This window comes from Capsicum annuum, chromosome 10 (genome assembly GCF_002878395.1).
Source record: "Capsicum annuum cultivar UCD-10X-F1 chromosome 10, UCD10Xv1.1, whole genome shotgun sequence".
Lineage (NCBI taxonomy): Eukaryota > Viridiplantae > Streptophyta > Magnoliopsida > Solanales > Solanaceae > Capsicum > Capsicum annuum.
The window spans coordinates 209,273,632-209,293,284 of NC_061120.1; positions in this window are offsets into that span (position 1 = coordinate 209,273,632).

A 19,653-nucleotide genomic window follows, 5' to 3' on the forward strand; every position below is an offset into this window, starting at 1 on the left:
ACTGGCACGCAAAGATATCAAAACAAAACATAATATTTTTACAAAATATAGTTGAGAGCCATTATAAAGCAATTTCGTATCAAATCATTTGAAAACACATGGGCGTAATGCAATAGTTTCTCAACAACAATAAAATGCAACTGAGCTAGGTGGAATACCCTACATAATTTACACCAACTGTCTAACCTCGGTTGCTGCCGAGATTAGAGTATAAGTGAGGGACAGACACACAAGATCACATAGTATGGTGTCTCGACCCAATGGTAGTGCCCAAGATCACTTAGCCCGGGCTGCTACCTATAGTCCCAATTTGGGAATGACATAAAGTCAAGTACACAAGATCACTTAGCCTGGTACTAAATCTCCATGTCGGCAAACACGTTCTCTAGCGATGAGCCCTTACACTCAAATGCCTTCTTCGGGCATCCACCTATCTCATGTAAAATCAATGCATTTGAATTTCATATGATTTAATCACATATCATATTCTGTAGGGTATCATCATACCCGACTTGCAAGCCATCAATATCATATTATTCTTCTCATTCAACCATTGGATTCAACATGAATAACCTTCTCGTTTTCAAGTCAAAATCATATCAATTCTCAAAACATTTCGTGTCATGCTCTTCAAGATGTTTTCAAACAATTTACACCATATGAACATTTAAAACAAATTCACATCAAGAGAGGAAATTTCATATCGTTCATGCTCTCAAGTTAACATCTTTTTGGAATACGTGCATATACATATATCACATAGCAAATCACTTTGAAAGTAGGCCTAAGGGCCAAATCAATATCATAAAACGTTTACAACATAATCATATTCGTAATTTCAAAACCCCTATTTGAAAACATGAATTTTTAAAGCCCATGAAATTTTTGGGATAACTCCGCGTACCTCTATATGCGAATATGATAGGTTCTTATTGAAGCCTACATTGCGGAGATTCCAAATCTTCAATTTGTTTTGAAAACCCATGGTTGAATCTTGAACTATTTGGGTTTTTATATTAAAAACCTAGAGAGAGTTCTTGAACAATTTGGATGAACGAAGCTGTATTTTGGGGTCTTTAAGAACTGAATTTTGTGTTTATGGCTAAATAAGGGTGGAAAAGGACCATTTTGCACCAAAAATGGAGTGTTTAAGTCACCTGAAACCTTTACATAGGCGGTGCCTATGCTATCGCCTATGTTTACATAGGCAGCGCCTACTACTTTAAAAGGCCATAACTTCTTGCTCGGGTGTCGGATTTTAGCAAAATTGATATCGTTGGAAAGGTAACTTGAAGACCTATCATTTGACACATAGTAGGCTCTCTAATTTGACATATAAAGGGAGTTATGGTCGATGGAAGCTGACACAAATTACAATGTCCACTAAAACTTAATCGATCGAAATAGTTTCAACTCGTCCTTGAGTTAAAGGACCTCTATGGTCTAAATTCAAGCTTGAATGGATTCACATACTACACAATTAATTAACATGCCATAGTGGCATAGGATTTATGGCTTCGGGATTATCAACGCATCGAAATCATGGTTTTTATTCTAGCCCCAAATGCGGGGTGTTACATTATCTGCCCCTTGGGATCATTCGTCCTCGAATGATGAGTAAGAACATATTGAATCTTATAGGTATGGAATAACGCGGACACGACATGTCCTCTAATAAAGAATACACTGATTTGAAACATGACCATACGGCTGGAACTACTGATGTTCTGAATTCTTATACCGAACATGCATATCTGATGTATGGAATACACGACTGAAGCTACTAATAAGCTAAATTCTCATAATGAACATACATACCTGATGCATGGATTTGTTACTGAGTTGTTCTCATGAACGCAGGACTAAATACACTGATGACCTAAACTTTTTCTATTGAACATGCATTTCTAATACATTCATATCTGACTGAACTGATGTATGAACGTATAACTGAATACGCAATGACAACAGAGGCGGAGCCTGTAATAAGAATCTATGCATGTAGCTGAATGGGGTATCTCCCCGTTGGGACCTCATGTCCCTCTATGAATGTTCAATTCACTAAGATACTCGAAAAACTGAGGTGATGCACAGGGCACCTACGAATTGAATCATAACTGAACATTTGGAATCTGAATTTAATGCATGATGCATGAACTGGGCTATACTCATAACTACTGGTATACTCTATCTTGGAATAGTAGCATGTCTGAGAATTCGAGTAGCATGAATAAGTGTGAAGACGAGAAAACAAGTCATGCGAATCTGACTGCTAAACTGACTTATTAGCCATACAGACTGAATTATACTCCACCCTCATACTTAACTAGAGTATTCTCTTCGACACTCTCTCTAAGGAAGCTCTAGCAGTAAGAGGGAGCCATGCATCTTGGGTACGGATTACACAAGACATCCAACCTCTATGGTGTAAATTCAAGCTTGAATGGATTCACAGACTACGCAATTAATTAACATGACATATTGGCATAGGATTTATGGCTTCGGGATTATCAACGCATCAAAATCATTGTTTTTATTCTAGCCCAAAATACGGGGTATTACAATTTAATTCAATCACATATCTTATTCTGTAGGGTATAGTCATACCCGACTTGCAAGGCATCAATATCACATCATTATTTTATGCAACCATTATATTTATCATATTTCAACATAACAACCCTCTCATTGCAAGTCAAAACCATGACCATTTTCAAAATATTTCATGTCACGCTTGTCAAGATGATTTCAAACATTTCACATCATATGAGAATTTAAAACGAGATCATATAAAGAGTGGGATTTCATATAATTCATGCTCTCAAGTTAACATCTTTTCGGAATACATGCATATACATATATCATATATCAAATCACTTCGGGAATAGTCCTAAAGACCAAATCGATATCATAAAAAGTTTAAAATGGGATTATATTCATAATTTCAGAATCCCCATTTTTAAAACATGAATTTTTAAGCCCATGAGATTTTTGAGATAACCTCACGTACCTCTATATGCGAAGATGATAGGTGTTTCTTGAAGCCTACGTTCTGGGGATTCCAAATATGCAATTAGTTTTAAAAACCCACGGTTGAATCTTGAGTAACTTGGGTTTTTATTTTGAAACCCTAAGGAGAGTTATTGAGCAATTTTGATGAATGAAGGTATATTTTGGGGTATTTGGGGACTGAATTTCCTGTTTATGGCTAAATAAGGGTGGGAAAAGGGCCATTTTTTCCCCAAAACGGAGTATTTAAGTCACTTGAGTAATAATATATGCGACGCACACCTTATCGCATAATATAGGATGTACGGCGCACTCTTTATCGTACACATTAGGTTGTGCGTCGCACACCTTATGGCATAAGTTAGAGTGTGCGTCACACACCTTATGCTGCACGACACACTTCACTTTGCAAAGCCATAACTTCTTCCTCGGGTGTTAGATTTTTACGAAATTGGTATCGTTGGAAAGATAATTCGAATAACTATCAATTGATATATAGTAGGAACTCTAATTCAATATATAAAAATAGTAATGGTCGATTGAAGTTGATCTATGTTTCAACGCTCACTAAAATTCGAACGATAGGAGAACTTTCAACTTGTCCTTGAGCTTGGGGACCTCTATGATCTCAATTCATGCTCAAATAGGTTTCCAAACTACATGATTTATTAACAAACTAAACTTGCATTGGATTTATGGCTTTTGGAACCTTTACGTGAAGGAAATGATGATTTTCGTTCTCATCCAAAATGCGGGGTGTTACATTATCTGAGCTGAAATACTTGAAAAATTTTGAGATCATACGCTGAACGCTTATTCACCGAGTTATGAATAGATAGCTGAATCTGAAAAATGATGCTTGGAATGAACTGAATTCACAATTTATATGGATGGAATAGATTATCTCTTGGGAATGGCCATATGCATGAGACTTCGGATTGTAGGACTGGGTGAAAAGGTGGAAAAACCATAGTAACTTGTCTGCTCAACTGTTAAACTGAATTACAGACTGAATTATACCAGACACTTATACTCAACTGGAGTATCTCTTCAACACTCTCTCTAAAGAAGTTCTATCAGTAATAAGAAGCCACGAATCTTGGGTATGGATTACATAAGACATCCAACTGAGGGAAATCACAACATTTACACTACTCTGCAGTCTGGAATATAGACATATAACTCATAAATTAGGATAGAATTTCCATGCCTTAGTCAATGCGACTTCTTACTTTAAAGATTAGCACACTCCTCGAATACTCCCTTAACTATACTATTACCCGTAGATATCACATTTATTCGATCCAACTTATTTGTTCTCGTATTTGCATTTATAAATCTTTCTACTAATGTCTATAGTAACTTAAATCCTCTTCACCGTGATCAGGCCTAACTCCAACTCTCAAAATACTACATGCCACTCCACGATACAAGTCTAAACCATAAGATTCCACCTTCTATATCTCTTAAAAGATCACACCCTAAGCCTATCATGCCTTACCACTTCAATGGCTAACTCTGAACTATTACTACGAAGTCGCTAACGCATATAGCATTCCTTAACAAAAATTCCAACATGTCATTCAAGCCTATATCTATAACCGCATATGAACTTCAAAGTAAACACTCATAAAGACGCACTTCACATATTATACTAACCATCTATTGATATAGCTCCCACACTCTACCTCAAGAACATACACACACACACCTTTCAACCATCACATGCATCAAAGACTTGGCCCCAACCTTACTTCGCATTTATGGCCTTATCTAAAATAAGCATACTAAGATCTTCCACCAACTAGAAACATTTACTCATCACCACTACCATCACATAAGAGGAGTCACTAAAGATTAGAACATAATATTTTGAAGAATGGAAGGATGTTATATGAAACTTGACACTTTACTGAGGCTTGGGGAATAGCAAATCAACATTCGAGATTTATCAAAGAAAAAAAAAATCTGAATTGGGGCATACAGGGCTATGAACTATATTTCACCTATCGTAAAGAGTATAGCATGAATTTATGGGAACTGAACACACTATAAAGCGTGAATACATGAGTCATGAGCTGCACGACCTCAATTTAGAGTTCATAACATATGGAATGTGATTCCGACGGCTGAATGAACTAAAGTTCCTCATTTAGGAATCTGGAAGAGCATGCGATTTTTTATTATATACATGAACATGAACTATGATCATGGAACTAAAACGTGAGGTATGAGTAGGTATTAGGATAACTAAAAAATACTGAAATCGGAATAGGTTGAGCCTCACTCTTCCCTTCTGATGTTCTATGTTATACTGACATCACTACTAGAATATGAAAGCCTGACTTGGTTATTCGTTGTATCATCTCCCCCTTAGCTTCAAGCCATCATATTAAGTTTGGGAGATCCCTTACTAGACTCTAAACTAAAGTACACTCACTGCACTCTGGGGTCTAGAAAACTACTATACACGCATATCATGGCACTTAACCTGAATGACTACACCTGAAACTAGAAAACCCACTGTTAATACTACCTTCTGAGATACACTTTATCATTCTATAGACCCAGTAGTCATCATATAATACTTGCACACTTACTAACTTCGGGTCTTCATGGGTATCCCCATAGTCGGAGTACACACCCTTTAGTGCTTTAACTCTTATTTCTATTAGTTCAACCTTCAAAAACTCAAACTTAGAATCTAGCACTCAATATGGATATCACCAAGCCTTCAATGAATCATACTACTTCCGACATAGCCTACCAATATCGTGACTCCAAACTTATATCTCTCTACTATGAGAATCAAGATCATATAAAAAGGTTCAACACTATCAATCAAAACTCCTTAACTTGGCTATTTAGAACACCATATACCATCTAACTAGTCTTTCTCCACATAGAAACACAACGGTACCACTCATCACACAAAACGTGTAATAGTCTTAGAAAGTACCGCAACCTCAGATCACCTTGGGCATACTTCTAAATTATATAGGCAACATCATACATCTATGAATCAAATAAACTTAAGCTCTTGCATAAACCGTTCAAGACTATTAGATTACTTCCATAAAAAGAGTATCATTAACAAGGAAATCATGACATCCACCTTCATGGACATCAATTGTTCAAAACTTAATGTTTAGTGCTAAACATGATTTTACAATCCAACCTTATGCATAATTCTCACTTGGATACCATGAAATAAACATCAAGAAACAATAGTAAACTAGAACTTCCAAACAATAAATAATTGATCTTGACCTTATGGTCTTCCTTATCATAACTCATTAGCACGTACTATTTTTGTAATACCTCACAAAATTGCATCTCAAATTCAGCTTGTAAAGCTCCATGAAAGATCCCAAGACATAGAAAATTTTTCTAAGTGTTCAAGATTCAACACTTAGTCTTATTTTAGACCTCCAAACTCTGGGGATTTATTTGGCGACCTTCCCGACGTCCGTTTTTCAATTTTCAAGTTGAGTTACGATTGGGAAAGCTCTTAGTATATCCCGGGTGAGTTTCTAAATTTTTGTAGTAGAGTAAAGGAATGTTTGGGTGCCCAAAACAGAAGCCCCGAGCAATTAACCCGCGCAGCCTGCTAACTCAAGTGCTTGCCCAGTTTTTTCAGCATTTCAGGGTCAACATCAAATGATCATAACTCCCAATATATAATGAACTGTGAGATATTCTATATATCAATGGAAAGATGTTTGAGTATTCTTTCCAATGAAATTAGTTTTATCCCATTTGGACATATAAATAAAAAGTTATGATCAATTTACTTCAGCCTATCAGACAGTCAATTAGGGACAGATTTGACCTTAATTATTCCTTAGGTGTATTTTGGTCATCTTCCACCCCTATATATACCCCAAATATGAGATTAAGGCTTATTTTCAGCAAAATATATTCCTCTTCTCAAAATCCTCTCAAGAACTCAAGCTAGGGTTTCAATTTGAAGATCCAAATCCCATCAATTGAAGAACATAACTCCTTATTTATCTTCAACATCAAAAGAAGGGTTTCTCTCAAGATCATAACCTATAACAAGAATCAAATCCTTCTTCAAGAATATATGATATTCAAGTTTTTCAAACTCAAGAGCCAATTTATTTTCTCTCAAAGGAACAAGAACTCTAGTTAAGGAATCAGGAACATGTCTAAGAATTTCTTAAAGAATCTTCCACCTAAGGTATGTGTAGTGTTCATCCACGGATTCCTGTCATCCATAGGAGTCCAAGAACCATGCTTTAAATACTATATTATGATTGTCTTGTTGAGATATGATCATGTACATGTTGATGGTAGTTGTTTATGCTTCAAGATGTTAATTTAGGGTGATTCTCATGAAGTATGTATGCTTGTAGTTAAAACTCATGAAATTGGGTGGTTTAAGATGACTAAATTATTGAGAACACCTATGCCATAAAGTGTGCATGCAAGGTATTCGACGAAATACCTAGAATAGGCAAAATCATCTTTTCATGATTTAAGAGTGCTCAATTAACAAGTCCTTACTCCATGTTTTATGATTTCACGGGAATTCCATGTTGTGTGAATAAAGTTTGAATCTTTACATGTTGTTCATGATACCATGATATTTTGTGGATTCAATTGGTGGAATTGAGTTGAATTATGGTGTTATGGTGTATAAAATTGATCATTAGGCCTATGCCCTAAATAGTGCATGCAAGGTGTTTGTTAAAATGCCTAAGTGAAGAAGAATGGAGAACTTTGACCTATTTGTGATTTAAATGATGATTCCATGCCGTATATATGTGCTTAAGTTGACTTCCATGCTAAAGATATGCTTACCATTTGTTTGATAATGTGCCTCAACGAATAAATGATGATCAAGTACCTAGTCTTCATGCTCCAAGATTTTGCCATGTCTCTTAAGTTATGCCATGTCTATTTGATCAAGGTGATTTCTATGCTATTAATGTGCTATGAATATGTTGTTGGCTTGTCATGATATTAGAATTGATCATGATGTTAGCTATATGAAAAGGTTATGAAAACCACATGATTTATGAATTCCCCGTAGATGTTATATTATGGATTGTTAATGTTGGTCAAGTACTCTTGTATGTTAAGTCATGTCAGTTTCCTTTCATCGAGTCCTAGGGGTTCCGTACCCAAAAAATATAGCTGTGTGCCTAGAGCCATGTCATGTTTTCATGATACTCTCGGTAAAGCCATGCTCAGTAGACTTCAGTCAGCTAACAGAACTCAGTAGAATTTATTTAGTTGATAGAATTCAGTAGTGCTCCGCTAGTCATCAGAACTCAATAAACTCAGTCCATGTTCAGTTCAGTTAAACAGAACAATCAGTAACAGTTCAGTTAATTCTAGAATGAATTAGGAAATTAGTTCAGTATAATCAGTTCAGTGTAATTCAGTTGGTAGTAGGATTCAGCACCGAGCGAATCCAACGATGGGAACTCACCTGCCAGTAGAGGGTGTGATTCTTAGAAGCAGTCCTTACATTCCAGATCTATGTAGCCACCATAGGTTGAGACATCAATACCTGTCAGTTAAGGGTAGATGAGGTGGCTTAACTTGTCAGATGAGGGTGCCTACCGTTCTTATTAGAGTACCTACCAGATGAGGGTCACTCAGAGCTTATCCTTACCAGTGATGCGGTATTGACACCCATCCAACAGGGCAGAGATTGGACCCTAGCTTAGCTATTATAGCGTATTTGGGGCATGTCGGTTAGATAACTACTTCCCACGGTTTCAGTATTAGTCTCAGTAAAAGAACTCAGATAGTTCTTTAGGATATCAAGACTGACAGATACAGTCAACTTAGATACAGTACGGAACTCAGTTAGTTCCATCAGATTTAGGACTATCAGATACAGTTATTCATGCTATTAGTTATCAGAACTCATGTTATCAGATATATCAATTATTAGAATTTAGTTATCAGTCATGATACGTTATCAGTAAATATATGTCATCAGTATTCATACTCAATATTTATGTTATTACGAACTCAGTTTCAGGACTTTTATATATGGTCAATCAGATCAGTTCTTCATAATCATAATTATCAAAAACATTTATTTTCTTTATCAGTAATAAAGTATCAGTCTCCCAGTATTCAGTAATACAATATCAATTCCTCACTTATTAGTGAATTACATATCAATACCAGTAAACTCAGTAATTCAGTATCTCAATATCAGTATACTCAGTCATTCAATATCTCAGCATCAGTAAACTCATGTTGTTATTATTCAGACTCAGTAGTCAGTATCACCACGAGTTTAGTTACAGTAACGTATGTATGTATGTATTCTCACGTTCATATCAGTCAGCATTGTTCATGCATATAAAACCCTTTGCATTTAGCCTACCTCACTCGTATACTCAGTACATTTAGTCGTACTAATGCATTCATGCTATGGTGTTTTATTTGACACCATAGGTACAGAGGCACGAGTTTTAGAGTAGCAGTAGCATTGCAGATTTTAGCAATCAGTGCTTCTCTTCATTCGAGGACAATATTATTATTACTTTATTACAGTATTTCAGATTAGTTTTTCAGTTCATGGAGTTAGTTAGAGACATGTTCTTTCAACTCCTTATTCATTTCAGTTAGAGGATTTTGGACTAGATGTCAAATTAGATGTTCAGACTTCAGTATTTATGTTTCTTTTTGGTATTGTTATACTATGTTTTTCAGATATGTATCAGTATTGAACCTTATGGCCTTACATTTTATGTTTCTGCATATTTTATGAGATATTATGCAGTTTACAGATACAGATATCAGTCATGGGTTAGCTTATGGTCCTTTGGGTTCATGAGCATCGTGTAGTATTTTGATTCAGAAAATTTGGGTGTTACAAACTTGGTATCAGAGCCTAAGGTTCAACAGTGTCCTAGGAAGTCTGAAAGCTGCTTCAAGTAGAGTCTTGTACATGGGCGTGTTGTGCACCACACTTATGTGCAAGAGGCTATGAGATGTTTTAGGAACAGTTTCCCTTCTTTTATATCTCAAGATCATGCTATAGCAAGTTTTTCTAAGGAACCCATGTAGATTCATATCATGCACCACTCATGTTCACTTTACCTTACTTTCAAGGTAACAGAAATAGTGAAGTTCAAAGTCCTAAAGATAGGGCTTTCTCAGACAGTCCCCACAGTCAGTTATGGGATTAGCTACAGACTCAAATAGTATCCCATCAGTTCATTATTGTTCCAAGGTCGTACATATTTTTTTTATGATCATGAGAACTCATTCTTGAACCCAGAAGTTTAGCAGTAGTAGAGTTGGGAATGTATTATTCTATTTGATCAGATTATGTATTCATGGGGATTAGATCAGTAGGCTTGAACAGTACTAGCTAAAAGTTTAAGTTTATTGACTCAAAATTAAGCATGAAGGTATGAATGTGATATTAGCAGTATATGAGGAAACAGAATCAGATGATGTGTTTAGTAAGACAAGCAGGTGTTGAACAAAATGTAGGTATGTGATGGTAGATCAAGTACCTAAGCCAGACCCTCAAATTTCAGTAGTCGAGCCAGTATGTATAGAAAGCAGTAAGGAAAGACAATTCCATACCCATTCTCATCTTAGTGTAGAGTTTTTCACTTCAGCTATCATGAAACCAACTCAGCCATTACATACCAACTCTATGGTAATAAACCATTCTCATGTATCTCTTTTTCCATAATCATGTATGAATTCAATTTCTAGCATAAGGAGTCCCTTTTACTTCACAGTACGAATCATGTTCCATGAGCACAATCTACTTTCATGCACTTTCCACGGGATCATGTGCACCTTCAGTTCTCAGCATAAGGGGTTCAATTCCATCTTCCTCAGTGTTATGAATCATGTCTCACAAATACAGAAATTTCAGACTCAGGTCATGCAGCTCATGACTCATGTATACAGATTATGCTTTACAATATACTCAGTTTTCATGACTCATTCTATGCCCCTACAGATCAGATAAATTCATACCACGTTATGTATATCCTCAGTTCAAACCTTTTTGGTAAATCTATGTTCAGTTACATCATGTTACTCAGTCAGTCCCTTCTTATATGCATAATAGTCTATGGCCTTAGCCCAACTACTCAGACTAAGAATAGTTCTATTTTACAGATCCAGTATTCAGCTGCCAGTTATTCAGTTAATTAGATAAGTCAATATGTCTATCCATTTATGTTCAGCACCTACATGAATCTTTTTACTAGTATTAGTTACAATGTATGAGGATTAGTTACTGCCACTTAGGTGATGTTCACAGGCCTCAAATTATCTTGCCAAATCCTAATCTGGTCATAATTTTCCTACTCAGCCGTCTTATACAACCACACCAAGATTTCCTTGCAATCTAGAGCCACTAGAACTCTATCAAAAGAGTGTTAAAGAAAGGCTCCAGTTGACCATGAGTTTTCAGTAGATGCAAGCTCAGTTCAGTTCATGTATCATGTTCCAGGCTCAGTTACATCCTCATGTTCTTGCTCATGCCTATTGAGTAATTAATCTCAGACTCATTGTTATTTCTAGTTCAACGTAACAGTCTTCCTTGAACTTACTCATTCTCATGTTTAGATTTCAGTACCAAACTTGGTATTTAGTTCCATACCCAGTTTTTAGTTCAAAACTTAGTATCTTTTACCATTGCATGTTCAGTTGCATGTTCACAAGCCAGTTCAGCCATGTATTCACACATCAATTATGCGTGATCAGCTTATCCATACTTTCAGGCATGTATTCATGTATCAGCATAGCCATATAACCATGCATCAGATATGCATGGATTCAGCTTATCAGTTATGCATCAGATATGCATTCCCATTTGAGAAACTCAGTATATTAGAACACCCAATCCTTCATTCATAAACTAGTTACCCATGCATCAGATGTGCATGTTCAATATAATATGCTCAATTTTCAGTCATGTCAGTCATGAACCCACGTCTCAGTAGTGAATGTCTTGTACGTACTCTAGTTTATTATTTTTCCCTTCTAAGTCAGTCTCATTCGAGGACGAATGTTCCCAAGGGGGAGATATTGTAATACCCCATAAATCGCATGTCAAATTCAGCTCGTAAAGCTCCATGAAAGATCCCAATACTTAGAAAATTTTGCTAAGTGTTCAAGATTCAACACTTAGTCTTATTTTAGACCTCCAAACTTTGGGGATTTATTTTGCAACCTTCCCGACGTTCGTTTTTTAATTTTCAAGTTGAGTTACTATCGGGAAAGCTCTTAGTATATCCCAGGTGAGTTTCGGAATTTTTGGAGTAGTGTAAAGGCATGTTTGGGTACCCAAAATAGAAGCCCCGGGCGATTAGCCCACGCAGCCTTCTAACTCAAGTGCTTACCCGGTTTTTTCAGCATTTCAGGGTCAACTTCAAATAAACATAACTCCCAAAATATAATGAACTGTGATAGATTCTATATATCAATGGAAAGATATTTGAGTCTTATCTCCAATGAAATTAGTTTCATCTCATTTGGACATCTAAATAAAAAGGTATGATCAATTTACTTCAGCCTATCAGACAGTCAATTAGGGACAGATTTGACCTTAATTGTTCCTTAGGTGTATTTTGGTCATCTTCCACCCCTATATATACCCCAAACACTGGATTAAGGCTTATTTGCAGCAAAATATGCTCCTCTTCTCAAAATCCTCTCAAGAACTCAAACTAGGGTTTCAATTTGAAGAACCAAATCCCATCAATTGAAGAACATAACTCCTCATTTATCTTTAACATCAAAAGAAGGGTTTCTCTCAAGATCATAACCTATAACAAGAATCAAATCCTTTTTCAAGAATATATGATATTCAAGTTTTTCAAACTCAAGAGCCAATTTATTTTCTCTCAAAGGAACAAGTACCCTAGTCAAGGAATCAAGAACATGTCTAAGAATTTCTTAAAGAATCTTCCACCTAAGGTATGCGTAGTATTCATTCATAGATTCCTTTCATCCGTAGGAGTCCGAAAACCATGCTTTAAATACTATATTGTGATTTTCTTGTTGAGATATGATCATGTACATGTTGATGGTTGTTGTTTATGCTTCAAGATGTTAATTTAGGGTGATTCTCATGAAGTATGTGTGCTTGTAGTGAAAACCCATGAAATTGGGTGGTTTAAAATGAATAAATTATTAAGAACACCTATGCCGTAAAATGTGCATACAAGGTGTTCGACGAAATGCCTAGAATAGGCATAATCATGTTTTCATGATTTAAGAGTGCTCAATTAACAAGTCCTTACTCCATGTTTTATGATTTCACGTGAATTCCATGTTGTGTGAATAAAGTTCGAATCTTTACATGTTGTTCATCATACAATGATATTTTGTGGATTCAATTGGTGGAATTGAGTTAAATTATGGTGTCATGATGTATAAAATTGATCCTTAGGCCTATGCCCTAAATAGTGCATGTAACGTGTTTGTTAAAATGCCTAAGTGAAGAAGAATTGAGCACTTTGATCTATTTGTAATCTAAATGATGATTGGATGTCATATCCATGTGCTTAAGATGACTCCCATGCTAAAACTATGCCTACCATGTGTTTAGTAATATGCCTCAACGGATAAATGATTATCAAGTACCTAGTCTTCATGCTCCAAGATTTTGCAATGTCTCTTAAGTTATGCCATGTCTACTTGATCAAGATGATTTCTATGCTATTAATGTGCTATGAATATGTTGTTGGTTTGTCATTATATTAGAATTGACCATGTTGTTAGCTATATGAAAAGGTTATGAAAACCACATGATTTATGAATTCCCCGTAGATGCTATATTATGGATTGTTAATGTTGGTCAAGTACTCTTGTATATCAAGTCATGTCAGTTTCCTTCCATCGAGTCCTGGGGGTATTCGTACCCGAAAAATATAGCTGTGTGCCTAGAGCCATGTCATGTTTTCACGATACTCTCGGTCAAGCCATGTTCAGTAGACTTCAGTCAGCTAACAGAACTCAGTAGCATTTAGTCAGTTAACAGAATTCAGTAGTGTTCCGCTAGTCATCAGAACTCAATAAACTTAGACCATGTTCAGTTCAGTTAAACAGAACAATCAGTAACAGTTCAGTTAATTCTAGTATGAACTAGGAAATCAGTTTAGTATAATTAGTTCAATGCCATTCAGGTGAGAGTAGGATTCAGCACCAAGTGAACCCAAGGATGGGAACTCACTTGCTAGTAGACGGTGTGATTCTTAGAAGTAGTCCTTGCATTCCAGAACTATGTAGCCAACATAGGTTGAGACATCAATACTTGTCAGTTGAGGGTAGATGAGATGGCTTAACTTGTCAGATGAGGGTTCCCACCATTCTCATTAGAGTACCTGCCAGATGAGGGTCACTCATAGCTTATCCTTACCAGTGGTGCGGTATTGACACCCTTCCAATCAGGGCAAAGATTGGACTCCATCTTAGCTATTATAGCGTATTTGGGGCATGTCGGTTAGATAACTACTTCCCACAGTATCAGTATCAGTCTCAGTAAAAGAACTCAGATAGTTCTTCAAGATATCAAGACTGTCACATACGGTTAACTCAGATACAGTACAGAACTTAGTTAGTTCCATCAAATTTAGCACTGACAGATACATTCATTCATGCTATCAGTTATCAAAACTCATGTTATCAGATATATCTGTTATCAAAATTCAGTTATCATTCATGATATGTTATCAGTAAATACATGTCATCAGTATTCATACTCAGTAGTCATGTTATCATGAGCTCAGCAGGATTGTTGGTCAATCAAATCAGTTCTTCATAATAAAAAATATCAAAAAAAGTCGTTCCTTTATCAGTAATATAGTATCATTCTCCCAGTATTCAGTAATACAGTATCAGTTCCACACTTATTAGTGAATTACATATCAATATTAGTAAACTGAGTCATTCAGTATCTCAATATCAGTAAACTCAGTCATTCAGTATCTCAGCATCAGTAAACTCATGTTGTCAGTATTCAGACTCAATAGTTAGTATCACCACAAGTTTAGTTGTAGTTACGTATGTATGTATGTATTCTCACGTTCATATCAGTCAGCATTGTTCATGCATATAAAACCCTTTTCATATAGCCTACCTCACTCATATACTCAGTACATTCAGTCGTACTAATGCATTCGTGCTATGGTGTTTTATTTGACACCATAGGTACAGAGGCAGGAGTTTCAGAGCAGCAGTAGCATTGCAGATTTCAGCAGTCAATGCTCCTCTTCATTCGAGGATAATATTATTATTACTTTATTACAGTATTTCATATTAGTTTTTCTATTTATGGAGTTAGTTGGAGACATGTTCCTTCAACTCCTTATTCAGTTCAGTTAGAGGCTTTCGGACTAGATGTCAGATTATATGTTCAGACTTCAGTAGTTATGTTTCTTTTTGGTATTGTTATACTATGTTTTTCAGATATGTATCAGTATTGAACCTTATGGCCTTACAGTTCATGTTTTCGCATATTTTATAAGATATTATGTAGTTTACAGGTACAAATATCAGTCATGGGTTAGCTTGTGGTCCTTCGGGGTCATGAGCACCGTGTAGCATTTCGGTTCAAAAAATTGGGGCATTACAATTTTAACACATCAAGCCTACTAATTTTTTTCCCACAAAACATACATCATTAATCTCATGCCACTATTTTTACCACCACATTATACATTAAATTCAAGCATATAGTCCTATACCAATCATCTATCACTACTGAAAAATGCAACATAATATGCTAGTCCATAAAATTTGGGACATACTATACAAATGCCTCAAAAAAATCACTACATACCTTCTCACAAGTAGTACTAGTTTACAATTACCAACAAAAAGAAGGTCAAGGGGTAAAGTTACATAATAGACATGATCAACCTTAATCTTATATTATAACCCCATACAATCTTTTCTACTTATATGGATTTTTCACCTCATACTTACTTATCCAAACATACATTTAGACTACCTTCAAATTCCACAAATAACCATGAGTCTATACTTACATTTTACTGGCTAATATAGCCATTTTCACACTTTAAGCAACCAACAAATCACCCTAACTAACAACTTCTTCTCTACCTTCTACTAAACTAACACACAAGGACGAATCACCTCTTTACCAACTCAATCTCATGCAAACAGATTCAGCTATATATATATTAAACCAACACAAGAACAACAAGTTGGACAACAAGTTGCTAGTGAATCGAAATAGGCCTCACACGGCTTCACTAGACTTTGATTTTGTATTTTGAACAAGAAAATGAGATGAATGACAAGTCAACTATGCTAGTGAATCGAAAGAGCCCCACATGGCTTCACTAGACTTTATTTTTTTCAACAACACCTTGATGACAAGATTACATGAGATAGAAATTTAATATGCAATATCCAATGAACTAAGAATACACATCTTACTCTGTATAAATAATTGGAGTCAAACACTTCCTCCACGGACTACCATACCATCCACACATGCTACTAGTTAACACATTAGTCTATCACCATAAGGGGGTAAATCATTCTCAAACATCAGTTATTCAAATAAAATATTTATTTACGTAAAAGTCACCCTCCTCCGACTTCTAACTTTGTGACTTCACATCACCAACTTCTTGGTCTAATTTCACTATCAATAGGTCATGACAACAACACTTTAATGCATACTACTATTCGGGTGGAAATACAGTCCAGCATTCTGCTACACATCATCCCCCCTTAAGCAAGACATTTGTAACATAAATTTGAAGGGGACTAAATGCAATTAATACCTCAAGCTGAAAAGCACGATTCCATCAGGATCAACGTTTACATTGGAATCAATACACATTGAATCACTAACGGACTCTTCTCAAGTCCTTGCACAAATTTTAACTCTTATATGGTTCAATCAGAAAGGACCATATCATTTAGATTCTAAAGTTCTGCACTAGAATCACCTCAATAATGAGACATATCTGAGGACATTAGAGTAAGGAAATAATTCGGGATGACTTTTATTTTTTACTTCTGTATGGGCGACACCATAGCACGAATTAGAGTATGAAAGAGGAACATTCTGACTCTATTGCACGAACTAGAACATACAAAAAGAGAGATATTCCTAAACGCCTAGTAGTCTCCTGCTTACAAGTATGGCGCGCTACACACCCATAAACAAGACTCTACTCGACGCGATTTCGTAGACACCCTAGGACCATGAACCATGCTTTGATACCAAGTTTGTCACAACCCGAATTGGGGCCCTGGCCATGACGAGCATTCCAAACCATAAAGGCCCGAAACACCCCTATCTATCTTGTAATCATGCACATAATTCATATGATAATAAGATATGCGGAAGATACACAATATTACGAAAAACATGGTCATAAATCAAATGAAATCAACAAAGGGGAAATAATGTCCCACAACATCTATCGATATCTAAACAACCATCTGCGAAATCTCTAATACATGACTGAAATAAATTACTGTCTGAAAACTTGAACAACGCCCCCAGTAGACCCAAAACTACTAAATGATAAATGAACTGACAGACATCAGTCCTTTCAAAATATAGAAGGCTCACCACTTGATTCTGTAAATCTGTTGGAAGAGATCTACTGGTTATCTGGACCCCTAAACTGTGCCTCCAAACCTGGGATGGAAGGGGGTCCATACAAAAGTACTGGTACGGAGAGAAATCAAAAACAAAATATAATATTTTTTTCCAAATATAGGTGAGAGCAATTATAAAGCAGTTTCATATCAAATCATTTGAAAACACATGGGCATAATGTAATAGTTTTCAACAACAATGTAATACAGCTGAGATAGGTGGAATACCCTCCATATAACATTTGCACCAACTGTCAAATCTCAATTGCCGCTGAGATTAGAGTATAAGTGAGGGGAAGACACACAAGATCACACAGAAGGGTGTCTCGACCCAATAAAGTATAGTAGTGCCCAAGATCACTTAGCCTGGGCTCCTAACCATAGTTCCAATTTGGGAATGGCATAAAGTCAAGTACACAAGATCACTTAGCCTAGTACCAAATCCCCATATCGGCAAACACGGTTTCCAGCAATGAGCCCTTACACTCAAATACCTTCTTCGGGCATCCACCTATCTCATGTAAAATCAATGCACCAAACTCTATTTAATTCAATCACATATCTTATTCTGTAGGGTATAGTCATACCTGACTTGCAAGCCATCAATATCACATCATTCTTTCATGCAACCATTATATTCATCATATTTCAACATAACAACCCTCTCATTGCAAGTCAAAACCATGACCATTTTCAAAATATTTCATGTCACGCTTGTGAAGATGATTTCAAACATTTCACATCATATGAGAATTTACAACGAGATCGTATAAAGAGAGGGATTTCATATAATTCATGATCTCAAGTTAACATCTTTTCGGAATACATGCATATACATATATCATATATTAAACCACTTCGGGAATAGGCCTAAAGACCAAATCAATATCATAAAATATTTAAAACGGGATTATATTCATAATTTCAAAACCCCCATTTTTAAAACATGAATTTTTAAGCCCATGAGATTTTTGAGATAACCCCACGTACCTCTATATGCGAAGATGATAGGTGCTTCTTGAAGCCTACGTTCTGGGGATTCCAAATATGCAATTAGTTTCAAAAACCCACAGTTGAATCTTGAGTTGCTTGATTTTTTATTTTGAAACCCTAAGGAGAGTTATTGAGCAATTTTAATGAATGAAGGTGTATTTTGGGGTATTTGGGGACTGAATTTTGTGTTTATGGCTAAATAAGAGTGGGAAAAGGACCATTTTGCCCTAAAAACGAAGTGTTTAAGTCACTTGAGTAATAATATATGCGGCACAGACCTTATCGCATAATATAGGTTGTGCGGCGCACTCTTTATCGCACACATTAGGTTGTGCGTTGCACACCTTATGGCATAAGTTAGGGTGTGCGTCGAACACCTTATGATGCATGACACACTCTACTTTGCAAAGCCATAACTTCTTCCTCAAGTGTCGAATTTTTGCGAAATTGGTATCATTGGAAAGATAATTCGAATACCTTTCATTTGATATATAGTAGGCACTCTAATTCAATGTATACAAAGAGTAATGGCCAATTGAATTTGACCTAAGTTTCAACGTTCACTAAAATTTGAACAATAGGAAAACTTTTAACTTGTCCTTGGGCTTGGAGACCTCTATGATCTCAATTCATGGTCAAATAGGTTTCCACACTACATAATTTATTAACACACTAAACTTGCATTGGATTTATAGCTTTTGGAACCTTTACGTGAAGGAAATGATGATTTTCGTTTTCGTCCGAAATGCGGGGTGTTACAAAAATAATGTCCAATACAAATTATACAGTCCAAAAGATAGAAAAATTCGAAAATGTAAATCCTATTCTAAACTAATTTTAGACTGATGCTCTACCCGACGCCTCGGGCCTCCGCCACGAACGTTCTCCGGGTACAAAAATATTTTGGTGCATTCCCCTACTAATAAACACAAATACCTCGGGGCATTCCCTGGCCAAATGATACATTTGATCCAAAAAGCAATAAAACCAAGCCATTCAACACATGTTTCAAGCATTCAATATTCCACAATTCCT